General features: G+C 52.6%; 1 long non-coding RNA gene across 3 annotated transcripts; it reads left to right on the top strand.

The window, feature by feature from the left end:
- Positions 1-31: 31 nt before the first annotated feature.
- On the top strand, positions 32-11,430 carry LOC118021239. Of its 3 annotated transcripts, XR_004682146.1 has the most exons (4): positions 32-261; positions 2,725-2,802; positions 3,747-4,026; positions 8,032-11,430. It is a non-coding gene; the product is annotated as an uncharacterized LOC118021239 (long non-coding RNA). The 3 variants fall into 3 exon arrangements; XR_004682144.1 differs by lacking the exon at positions 3,747-4,026; XR_004682145.1 differs by lacking the exon at positions 8,032-11,430 and having other exon boundaries at positions 3,747-4,446.
- The last annotated feature ends 723 nt before the right edge of the window (positions 11,431-12,153 follow it).

Raw genomic sequence — 12,153 nt, 5'->3', positions numbered from 1 at the left:
TGATGTACAAACGCGACGCCACGGGCCGGCGGGCGGGTTGGGGGGTGGAGCTCGCACGGGTGCCAGGTCCGAGCGACCCGACCCAAGGGCAGGCGGGCGGGGACGGGAGAGCGGAGGCTCGGGCTGGGGCCCAAGCCGAGCTTCGGGAGGGTCCGCAGCGAGGTCACTGTGCAGGGGCTCCCGTCCCCGGGACGGGCGTCGTGCCGCCTGCAGAAGCCGAGGCAGCCCAGTGCGGGGACGGGGACGGCGCCTCCTCTCCAGGTGATCTCCGCCACCCGGGCTCCCAGACCCCTCCCCGAGACTGCGGAAACCGGGAAGCCGCTGATTTCTTTCTCCCTCCCGCACCTCCAACAAATTCCTCACACCCCTCCAGGGGACCCTCCCGCCCGACCTGGGGAACGCTCTGCTTCCCAGGCTAAGAGCTTCCTTCCTAGAGCTAGTGAGACACTTGAAACGCTAGAGCTTCCATGCTTCCCAGTGGTTTATAAACGAAACCCTTTTTGTGAGTGGTAATAGTTTGGGAAAGCTCCCTGCTGCAGAAGGCAGTGGAACACTGAGAAAGACTTATTTTATTATGGCTTTTTAAAAAGGCAACGCAGGCATAACATTACATAAATTTACCATCTTAACTATTTTTAAGTGCACAGTTCAGGAGCCTCAAATACATTCGTTGTTGTGCAAAGAGCTCCGGAACTTTCCCACCCTGCAACAATGAAACTGTGCCCATTAGCCCCTAATTCCCCTCCCCTTCCCCCAGCCCCTGGTAAGCACCTCTCTACTTTCTGTTTCTTTCTTTTTCTATCTTTCTTTCTTTTTTTAAGATTTGATTTATTTATTTGAGAGAGAGCTTGGTGGAGGGGCAGAGGGAGAGGGAGAAGCAGGCTCCCTTCTGAGCTGGGAGTCCCCCATGGGGCTCCATCCCCCAAGGGGCTCCATTCAAGGACCCTGGGATCACAACCCGAGCCAAAGGCAGATGCTTAACCAGCTGAGCCACACAGGCGCCCTTCTACTTTCTGTTTCTATGATCTGGGGGGCTTTAGATACTTCATATGAGTGGAATCAGACCGTGTTTGCCCTTTTGTGACCAGCCTTATTCACTTAGCACAGGTCGTGTCCTGGAGGTTCATCCTTGTGACAACACTTTTAACGGGAATGCAGAAGCTGATGACCCATGGACTTGAGCTCACACTATCACACCAGGCTTGGTCTTTGAAATGTCTGAGGTGGTGCTGAGACTTCCAGAGAGAGACCCAGAGGAGGGGGGGGCTGAGCAGGTTTTGAGGGGCTGCTCCATCCTAGGGGGTCCACCTCCCCTCTGGGCTGGTCTTCATGTTCCATCTCGTTAGGAAGCCAAAGAAAAACTGGAGATACTGGCCCTGCCCACCAAGGACTCGGGTCTACACAGGCTACATCTTGGTGAGAAAAGCCTCTCGCAGGGGTACCTGGGTGGCTCAGTCAGTTAAGCGTCTGCCTTCGGCTTAGGTCATGATCCCAGGGTCCTGGGATTGAGCCCTGAGTCGGGCTCCCTGCTCAATGGGGAGTCTGCTTTTCCCTCTGCCCCTCCCCTCCCCTGCTCTTACTCTCTCTCTCTCTCACTCAAATAAATAAATAAAATCCTAACCAAAAAAAAAAAAAGGCAGCCTCTACCATTCCCCACCCAATCTATGCTCCTAGTAAGAAGGACCTGTTCTAGAAACAATCCCCACCCTCTTTGGGGTGCTAGGTCAATTCACATAAAATCAGTTCATTCAAATAATCAGACAAAAAGCCTTCAATCCCACCCTGTGATCATCCCAGCTGTGCCACTCCCAGAAGTGGAGGTCAGTTCAGAGGCAGAGAGTCATAGCCTAGTGGAATATCATTTCCCCAAAATAGAGAAAATAGTAGACTGAGTTCAGGAAAAGCTCGCTTCTTCTGAAACATTACGCATTTGGGGAGCATTCTGAGTAAAACCACAACTTCAAGTAATTCCTCATTGACTTGGCAAGCTGATTATCTGCTGAGTTGACCATTTTGCAAAATGATCTTTCAGCACATGGGCTTGTGGAAAATTGAATTCTGTGGGGAAGGCTGGTTGGGCTTGCATCTAGGAAAGGATGGGTGTTTCCTGCCCCCTAGTGGCCTTGTGGCTAATGACAGGGGCAGCAAGACCGTTTCCCCAGCAGCTTACTCTCAGAGCGGGTGAGGAGGGAGAGGGCTGGACTTCTAAAAATCATATAAGCCTGCGAGACACAAACTATACAAACAAGGAGGAGTCTCCCAGGCCAGGCACCGTATTAGACAGAGGGGCTCAAAGACCTTCAAGACAAATCTCCAGGGGCGCCTGGGTGGCTCAGTTGGTTAAGCGACTGCCTTCGGCTCAGGTCATGATCCTGGAGTCCCGGGATCGAGTCCCGCATTGGGCTCCCTGCTCGGCAGGGAGTCTGCTTCTCCCTCTGACCCTCCTCCCTCTCATGCTCTCTGTCTCTCATTCTCTCTCTCTCAAATAAATAAATAAAATCTTAAAAAAAAAAAAAGACAAATCTCCATTGAAGGAGATCAGTCAAATGATGGGAAGAGGGACTGAACTACGGTTAAGGAAAAATAGAACGTGTACTGTCATAGAGATGTGTTCAGGGTGCCATGGGAGCAAAGAGGAAGCTCCATAAATCCTACAAGATGAGAAACAACCAAGTGGGGAAACAAACAGAAACAAATCCATAAACCATTCATTTTCTGTGGCAGGTACTGTCATGGAGGACATTATAAGACACACGGGAGAATCTGCACAGTGGAGCTTCTGCCTATCCTAAGTCATGACGGGTATGTAGAAATTTCCCTGCAAAGGACATTCAGGCAGAGGGAGAACGGCAAACCCCACAGGCGTTCAGGTTCAGCGTGCTGTGAGCAGCGTGGGCGTGTGGGGAGGTGGGGTCAGGCTGGAGGTAGGAAGACCAGCTAGAGGGTACTGCAATAGTCCAAGCTCGATGCGCAATGGAAAAAGGAACAGATTGATGATATATTTAAAAGATGGAAACAATGAAATAAATTTTAAAGAGGCTAATTCAGGCTACCACATCAAAGGGAGTGCTGTTCACGACATAGACAATGCCTTATTTCAAAAAGTTGTGTTATATGTTTAACTTCATCAATGGGAATTGTATGTTTACTACAACTTTGGCAGATGGTAGTGAAGTCTCTTGTAACTGAATTTGTATATTTTGACAGTTTTCTGATGGAATGAAAAGTCTTATTCAAACAGAGTCCTTGTCTGTTACAGTAATTATTAAGAAATAATGTGCTTATTTATAAATGTTTCACTTGAAGAAGAGACACAATTTTCTCATTCACATAATGAGGCTCGTGGTCATCCCAGGCCGATTGGCTGTGGGATATGAGGCACTTCTAGTGCCTTCGTGGAGACAGAGCTGTGGGAGGCCCATGTTTGGGAGGGGTGGAGGGAGAGAGGAGCACTTTAGCTCAGGGACACCGGGTCTCGGGCACTGGAGAGAGGGTAAGCAGAGAAATCCCAAAGGTCATGACTGATTCCTCCTTCTCGTGTTATTCATATCAACCCTTCATTGGAAACAACTGAAATTAAGCAGGATAAAAATGTTTTCTTCTGCTCAAAAGCATCCAGGAAGCCATAAAGCAATAAGTAACTACCAGGCCAGAGCAAGAACGGAAATGCACGCAGGAATGCTTTCCCTGCAGCGTGTGCCCCTCCCCCCCACCTTCCCGGAAAGATGAGAACCTTTGCTTTGCAGCCTCCCTGGATCGGAAACCAAAGCCCAGAAGGAAGGGGCAGGGCAAACCTTCCTTGGACAAAGCCACCCCATCAGGGAAGACTGTTCAGGGCTCTGGTGGTGGTCATGAGAGCCCCGCTGCTGAAGGGTTGGCGTGAGCTGGTGGCAAAGTGCTGGAAGACGTGAGGGGGACACTGATCAACGTGATTAGGCCACGTGTGTTCGCGGAGAGGCACCTACATCAGTTAGGCTTCTACCCTCCCACAGAGACTGGGAGATGGGCTGGCATCTCCTTGGATTGGTACGTGTCAAAGGGATAGCGCCCACATCCTTGAGAAAGACAGTTCTGGGTTGTAACACTGGCAGGAGGCTTTTAAAAGATTTACATCTCCAAGGGGCAGAGAAAGAATCTGCAGTTACAAGTTTTCTAAAGTAAATTCTCTAAGAAGGGGGAGATGCCTGGCTAAGCGGCGGGGGGAGGGGGGGCAAAGAGTCAGGCCTGATCAGTCTCAAGTTTAGTCGGGCTGGGGGATGTGAACACACCTGGCTTCACCTGTACCTGCCTGGCCGCAGTGGCTGGCACGGGGGGGGAGGGGGGGCACACCTGCTGGCTGGCTTTTCTTCAGGTTCTTGATTACGGTCCCGGACCCGCTCAGGTGTCGCAGGCCTAGCCCCTCACCACTGCCCCAGCCAACTACTTCCTAGCTTCTCCTCTCTTCTAACACGCCCCCACCTCCCCATCCCCACTCAGTGCGTGACCTCACGTCCTCATTCTTTAAGAAAACAGAAACGTGGGTCCAAAAGCCCCACTGCTGCATCCCCCACCCCACCCCCACGGACTCCACCTGTCTTCCCATTATCTCGACTGACCTGTCCAGACCCCGGCCTGAGCCCAGCTCCTCCGATTGTACATCAACCCCTCTTCCTCACCCTTCTAGGGACCTCGCTCTGGCAAGTGCCCCTCGCCCCGGGCCATCTGCATCCCCTCTCTCCTGGACCACTACTAACAGCCTGCGACCATGCGTGTCCTCCCATCTTTAAAAAAGAAAACTCCCTTACCCGACTCTCCCCTCAGGCTACCACCCAATTTCTCTCTCCTTTACTGCAAATTTTGCTGGTGTAGTATCTAGACTCAAGATCGCCTTGGGAAGAGGCAAACTTTCCAGGCTTTATTTTTTTTTCTTTCATTTTTTTCTCAAGGATTTTATTTTTAAGTAATCTCTACACCCAGTGTAGGGCTCGAACTCACAACCCGGAGATCAAGAGCAGATTCTACTGACTGAGCCAGCCGGCTCCCTGCCCCCAGGCTTTAAGCCCCTGGACATGGGGTGTTGGGGAGGGAGGGCTGCTCCACCTACAGACGATTCTGTCGGCACCTAGCAGGACTTTTTCCGGTACCCCAGGGCATCTTCTCCTGCCCCTACCCCGGCTGCTGGCTGGAGAAGCAGCAGAGCAGGATTTGCAATGAGCTTTCTTCCAACTTAGGGTCGCCCTGGAGCCTCTGGGCCACAGCCACCAACCCCACTCTGTGATTCCCCCTGGGTGCTCTTAATTTGTTTTCTTTCTTGTGTGTTTTTGGTTTGGGGGTTTTCTGAGTGGTTTAGGTGTGGTTTTTGTTTTCCCTGATGCTGCTATTTTTGGTTTGGGTTCCTGAAATCTTTTTCTGTCCCTTCTTCTCCAAAGGAGACTCCGCAGAAGAGGTGAGCACCAGACTGCAAGCTCAGCGTCTCGGCAGCACCAGGCTGACCTTGCTCTCCCCCAGGGAAGCAGGAAGCTGCCCACACTGCCATCAGGTGCTGAGCAGGCAGAGGTGTTTAACAAGGGGCCCCACAGGCCCCGGCAGGCCTAGAAGAAGAACCCCTTCCAGACACCTGCTACCAAAATCCAGAGGCAGATGTGTTTTGCTCCTACTTCTCTACGTCCCAAGGGAAAACAGTCATGGGACACTTTTCTGTGGCCTCTGTTACTGTGAGAACCCCCCAGCCCCCACACTCCACCTCCCCACTCCATGAGGCCCAAGATGGCCTCTTCCAGTGAGCAGGGAGAACGGGGGTGGTCCCCTGCAGTGAAGGGCCATGAAGGGCTGTCCTGAATGCTGGCTGGCTGTGTCTTGTGTTTATTGCTAAGCAAAACAAAGTGCTCCCTTGTTGTTATGGTGATGGTCATTCTGTCTCCACCCGGCTGGCAGCAAAGAAATTAATGAGTTGAATTGCTTCTGGAAGGTTCTAGAGAGACACAGGCCAGGCACATGAGTCCCAGAGACTTGAATCGGCAGCGAAAATAGAAAGTTCTTAAACCGCAAGTAATTGATAATGGTAGCAAAACAGCTTTATGGAGATTAAAAGTGTGTTTGCATCAGACTTTTGAAAGGTCAAGAGCAGTTAAAAGCTAGTGAAAGACCTGATTTTGACGTAAAGAAAGCCACCCAGAGAGAAGGAGGGTGTCAGCATAAAGGGAACGGGGGTTCCTGTGAGATTCTACGGGAGCTTATAGCCTCCCAGAGCCTCCCCTGAGGGGAGACAGCTTCACACTTGTTCTCCTTCCAGAAGTTTCTCCAAATTCTCCAGAGTTGTTCACCTATAAAAAGCAAAGATTTCAGGAGAGGGGAATGGGGAATTATGGTTTAACAGACACAGAGTTTCAGCTTTACCAGATGACCAGTGCCGGGGATGGATGGCGGGGGTGGTTGCAGGACATGACCGTGACCGTGACTGTGTGAATCCTGCCCCCAACGGCACACTTGGGGTGGAAGGGAAGGCTTTCGGCCATGACGCGACCTCCACCCCAAGTTGTTCCTCTGGGGTGTCTGGTTCATTCCCACATCTGCAGAACACCGCTGCGCACGAGGAGAGCTCCCTGCAGGCAAGGACCGTGACCTCTCGCTTCCAGCTGCATCTCCAGCTCCTTCATTCCGGGTCGCTTGACATACATCCCAGGAGTTACACGTTCCTCCCAGAGCCCCCTTCGATAGTGTGGCTGGAGGCACAGAAATTTGGTCTGCCTTCCCCAGGACTTGGTGCAGGCTGACTCTGCTCAAGCACACAAACGGCAGGTGTTAAGGGGACAGCCACCACCCACTCAGAAGACCGTGAAGGGGAGGGGTGTGCTCAGCAGCCTGGGGCCCCAGGACTCGGCCACTGTCTGAACAGCTGGAATCTTCTCTCCTCTCCACAAAGCCTTTCCCTCCAGCGCCACTAGACCTGCTGGGGGAGGGCGGGCATGAAATGAAAAGCCGCCGGGGAAGACGAAGGTCTCTGCCTCTCTGGGCTGGGGGACCTGCCACTGCCAGCGCCCCGGCCAAGCCCGGCTGCAGCTGTCCTCTGGGGAACCCCCTTGTTTGGTGTTTAAAGAGTATGTGTAGGGCCGCCTAGCCGGCTCAGTCAGAAGAGCGGGCGACTCTCGATCTCAGGGTTGTGAGTTCAAGTCCCATGTTGGGTGTCAAGATTACTAAAAAAGGGGCGCCTGGGTGGCTCAGTTGGTTGGGCGACTGCCTTCGGCTCAGGTCATGATCCTGGAGTCCCGGGATCGAGTCCCGCATCGGGCTCCCTGCTCAGCGGGGGGGTCTGCTTCTCCCTCTGACCCTCCTCCCTCTCATGTGCTCTCTCTCTCATTCTCTCTCTCAAATAAATAAATAAAATCTTAAAAAAAAAAAAGATTACTAAAAAAATACACTTTAAAAAACTAAGTGAATACATAAATAAAGAGTATGTGTGTCTCTTCCATAATCCAACCTGCACTTTCCTCAGAGCCCCATAGGTGTGTCCTGAGCCTCTAACCCAAAAGGAAGGAAGGAAGCAGGGAGCTCAGAGTTTGGCCAGCCAGCAGGGCGACGAGGAGAGAGCGCCAGTGCCAGGGAAGGGAAGATGGGTCGCCATGGGAAGGGGTGTCGCCCCTTCTCCCTGTGGATGTAGAGTATCCCACCTGGTCTCCTCAAGGATCAATTCCCCACCTTCCGGAGTATGTAGTTCTGTCTCTCCTCTCTTCTAGCTCTACATCCCAAACCTGCGGGCCTTGCTTGGCATAGCAGCCCTGACACTTGACCCCAGCACCCCCAAAGTTTGGGGGAAAAATCAGAAGGGCCGTGGCTTTGGGGTTTGCTCACAGCTCTGCCACGAGGCCCTCCAGTCCACTGGAGTCCCTGGTACCGCCAGGGACTTGGCACTGAGTGGGTTAAAATGGGAGCGTCTCCTGAACAGTAGGCTCCAGCCTACACACACCTGGACCAGCCTTACCTGCGGCCAGAGTAATGTCATTGCTCCAAACAGCTCAGGCAGCCACTAAATTGTTGTTCTTCTCTCTGTTCCAGAATCTTCTGGGGAGAAGGCATTTACCCGTGGACAACAGGTTCACCCCTCAACTGGAAGTCCCTGAGGCCCCATCAGCAAACCTGGCCTGATCGACCTGCCCTGAGGCCGATCACCGAGTGGCCCAGGAGCTCTGAGGGGATTTTTGTGCGGCCAGAAGCACAGTTCTTAGAGGGGCCTGCTCCTGTCCACGGTTCCAGCATCCTCTTCCTTCCGCTATCACCTCCAGGCTCCTTCGACCGCTGACCTTGGCCAGCATAAGAGCCAGGCAAGAAGATGTGTGGGGCTAAGCAACAGTTTCTCTGTCCCCTGTCGGAGGAGTGACCCTCCCCGCTGCCAAGAGCTGGTCTGACTCCCCACCGACCGCCGCTTCCCTGCTGAAGAAAAGCACAGAACAGAAGCTGGGATGGAGGCATGTTCGGTGGGCCAATGGAAGCAGATGCGGTCAGCACCCTCTCCCTTGCCCCACCCTCCCACCCCTCTTCTGATGCAGACTGCTCCCCCAGTCCTGAGCCAGCTCCCGAATCACTGGGGATGCAATTAGCCACAGGACACTCTCCCTAAATCTCTGCCTCTGGCTTTCCTTGGGATCCTAGCGCCAGGCCAGCTCCCCAGAGCTCCAGACCCAGTGCTGGCCCCACCCCGCTGCACCCTGAGCACTGCATGCAGGGACCCCATGAACACATGCTCTCCTCCAGCACCCCAGCTTCCTAGGCTCCCACCAGACCCTCACCCCTGTCCCCAGAGGACACTTCCACAGCCGTGTCCAGAGCCCCTGCTGCTGGAATCCCTGGGGACTTGTTCTGCAGGCAAGGAAATGGACATCTGGCTCCCGATTTCGGCTTCCTGAGCATATGATGTCTCCTCTTAGGGGTCGTAGTTGGCCTGGCTCCTGGTCCTTTAGTGGGGAACCGAGACTTGAGGAGATGGTGGCCGTGGGACTGAATTCGAGGTGGAGGCTAATGGCCCAGGCCAGCACGCCCTGAGTGCCGGGGAGCCACACTGCCCTCGGGAGGAACTTGGAGGCCTGGTGATGCTCTCCTTTAGCGGGCACCTGGCCCCAGTCAGTGCTTGAGACAGATGCAACTGTCACCCCAAAGTCCTCGGTCATGCGGGGTGCTCAACTAGTTGCTGTTAACAGACACTCAAGAGGGTCCCCGGATCTTGAAAGGAGTGTCAGGGGCCAAGAGCCCTGGGGACAGCAGAGGCTGGAGATCAGGGCAGATTCATGCACCCCCCGAATCTGAACGCCAGCTCTCTCACCACCTGTGTGAACCGGAGCACGTTCTGGCCACTCTGGGTCTCAGTTTGCTCATCTGCATAATGGAGATACAACTCTTACCTAGCTCATCAGTTGTCAGGAGCCAGAGGACCCTGTCGGTATGACATTTAACCACTGCCTGATCAGGGGCCGCAAGACGTTTGGAAATTGATCACTGAATCCATTTCCGCAGCCGAAAAGCTGCCGGAAGCAGGGCTCACGGATCAGGTGGCCGGTGCAGCTGACTCGGGCCTGCAGGGGCTGAAGGGCAGGGGTGGGTCAGACCTCCACAGCTCAGGACTGAGCTCCGCGGGGCAGAAAATGAGCGTCTGGAGGAAGAGGGTTCCGAGAGGCGAGTCCAGCTTTACCCCAAGACTGTGAGAGACCCAGGGGCCTCCCTGACCTCCAGCCTGATGCTCTGCTGGGGAACCATACGCTGAGCCCTGGGCCTCAGCCCAGACACTGCCTGAGGCGTCACATCTACTCTGAGAGCCTGACCCAGGTCACTGCCAGCATCAGGCCCCTGCCCCAAGCACCCAGGAAATGGGTCCCCTCTGACCGTGAGCCCCATCCTCACTTGCCAAGCCCAGACAGGAAATTTTGGCCCTTTCTTTGCTGTGACTCTCTCCACCACAGCCCTGACCCCAATTTGGGGGTGAAGATCGGTGATTTCATGATTGTTGCTCTAACTGCGGACCATCCTGGTGGTTCTCTACTGAACATAATTTCTAGAGGAACCAGAAAAGGCCAGAAAGCCAAGAGACTCAGAACACGTACACAGCGGGTTCCCAAACCAAGCCCGGCAATTGTCAAATGCCAACATGCACCGTGGTAGAAACCGACGCCTCCCACCCCCTCAGCCATGACCCCAGCTTTCAGCCCCGAACCGCCTCACGTGGTCTGTGCCGCAGGTGAGCTCACGGGGACTTTGCGGGGACTTCATGCCGCCAACAGAAGCAGAGGGGCAGAAAGACGGAGGGACTGCTCGACTCACCTCCAAGTGCAAACTGTCCCCCTTCCCCAAGGACACGCTCCCCTTCCTGCTTCCGAACCCCTTCCTGCCCTCTTCTTCCCTCCCCTCTGTATTTTTGACCAATAGATCTTTCCCTTCTCACATTGCCAATTGTTAAGATGTGACCTGTTAATCAAAATCACTTCTGTTTGTGGCTTTTCTGTACGTGCAGACAAGAAGTCAGAAGATGTGAGAAAAAAATCAAGGAAGCGAGTCAGTCATCACTTGTGGTCACTCTTATCCTTTCTCTCCTGGGGTCATCATAATTTGATAATTATATATGTGGCCAGAATGGCATTTTCTGATATCAACCCATATGTATTATCATCCTGGTACCCCCAGTACCAGGGATGGTGGATGGTAGAATCCAGCTCGCCTGGCCACGCAACCCTCCGCGGGGCTTGGGGGACCAAGGATGTGAGTGCGAGCATTTAAAGAACCACCCCCCACGCCAACTAGACGCTACCTGAAGGACAGCTACATCTTCCTCCCTCCCGGGGAATAATCAGGGCTGGGCAGATCGGCAGGCATCTGGCCCTGGGCCAGCTCTGCTGGAGACACACCTCACAGTGTCAAGACCGTTAGCCCGGCTAAAGTGACATCTGCAGCAAATGGTGAGGGGTGGGCATTTACCATACGGCAGAGCAGACAAAGGCACCATGGCAGACCAGAACAACAGCAGGGCCGAAACTCAAGGGAGCAGACAGACCAGCCGCGAGCCAGAAAGAACCTCAGAGTCACTTGCTTCCTGCTTCTCAAACTTGGGTGCTCCTGCTCCGTGAGTTAAGGGCTAGCACTAAGGCTCTGATGGACCAAATATGGATAAATAATAAAGAATCACTCACCGTGAGAAGTTTTGAGCTAACTAAAAAGCCTAGTTTGCAGATGGTGGCCTTGGGACCCCTCGCCACGCCTGTCTCTTGGGCCAAGGACTGAGTCAACCCTTTCTGAGAAGCACAGAATAATCAGATTATATACTTGAATGTTGTTAAAAGAGTAGGTCAGAAATGTTATCACCACACACACCAAAAAAAGGGGATTACGTGAGAGAGGGAGGTGTTAACTAACCTTAGTGTGGTAAGCATCTTACAATATATACGGTATCAAATCGTCACATTGTACACCTGATTTACGTATGTTATATGCCAATAAAATCACAATAAAGCTAGAAAAATATTTTAAAAATTGTAAAGTCCCTTTCTTTTAATAAATAAATAAATAAAGTTAACCACAAAGGTGTGACACCCAGGTGTCCTGACTCCCGGCCCATGATGTTTTCTGCCACACCACACCCGTATTTGATTCCAGGCGTTCCAGAGCATAAGGACTTAGAAGCATCAGGGCCATAAAAGTCTACTTAACGAGACAGAGCAACACAGCCGGAAAGGGCCTGAACTTTCCAGGCAGGTAAAGCTGCACCGAGCCCCAGGTGAGGGGACTCTCTGCTGCCACCTGCTGGCGCTCATCGGTTACACCAACCAGTAATCTTAAATTAGCAACCTTTGGTCAATTACATTTCAAACATACTTCCCCAGCGGGAGTCTGCTTCTCCCTCTCCCTCTGCCCCTACCCTAACCATCCCCCCCCCAACTCGTGCTCTCTCTCTCTCTCAAATATATAAATAAAATCTTAAAAAATAAAGAAATAAAAGATACTTCCCCCCAAAACAAAGACATCACACATGCACACACACACGCACACTCTCTCTATATTTATACATATAGATATATCCACATATACCAATTATACCAATATAACACATATCAATATATCTTATGAATATGGATACACAAATCCTCAGCAAAATACAGACACACAAATCCTCAGCAAAATACTAGCATACCAAATCCA

This window comes from Mirounga leonina, unplaced genomic scaffold, assembly GCF_011800145.1.
Source record: "Mirounga leonina isolate KUSES-001 unplaced genomic scaffold, KU_Mleo_1.0 Mir_174, whole genome shotgun sequence".
NCBI lineage: Eukaryota > Metazoa > Chordata > Mammalia > Carnivora > Phocidae > Mirounga > Mirounga leonina.
This window is presented reverse-complemented; position numbering and strand designations above follow the sequence as displayed.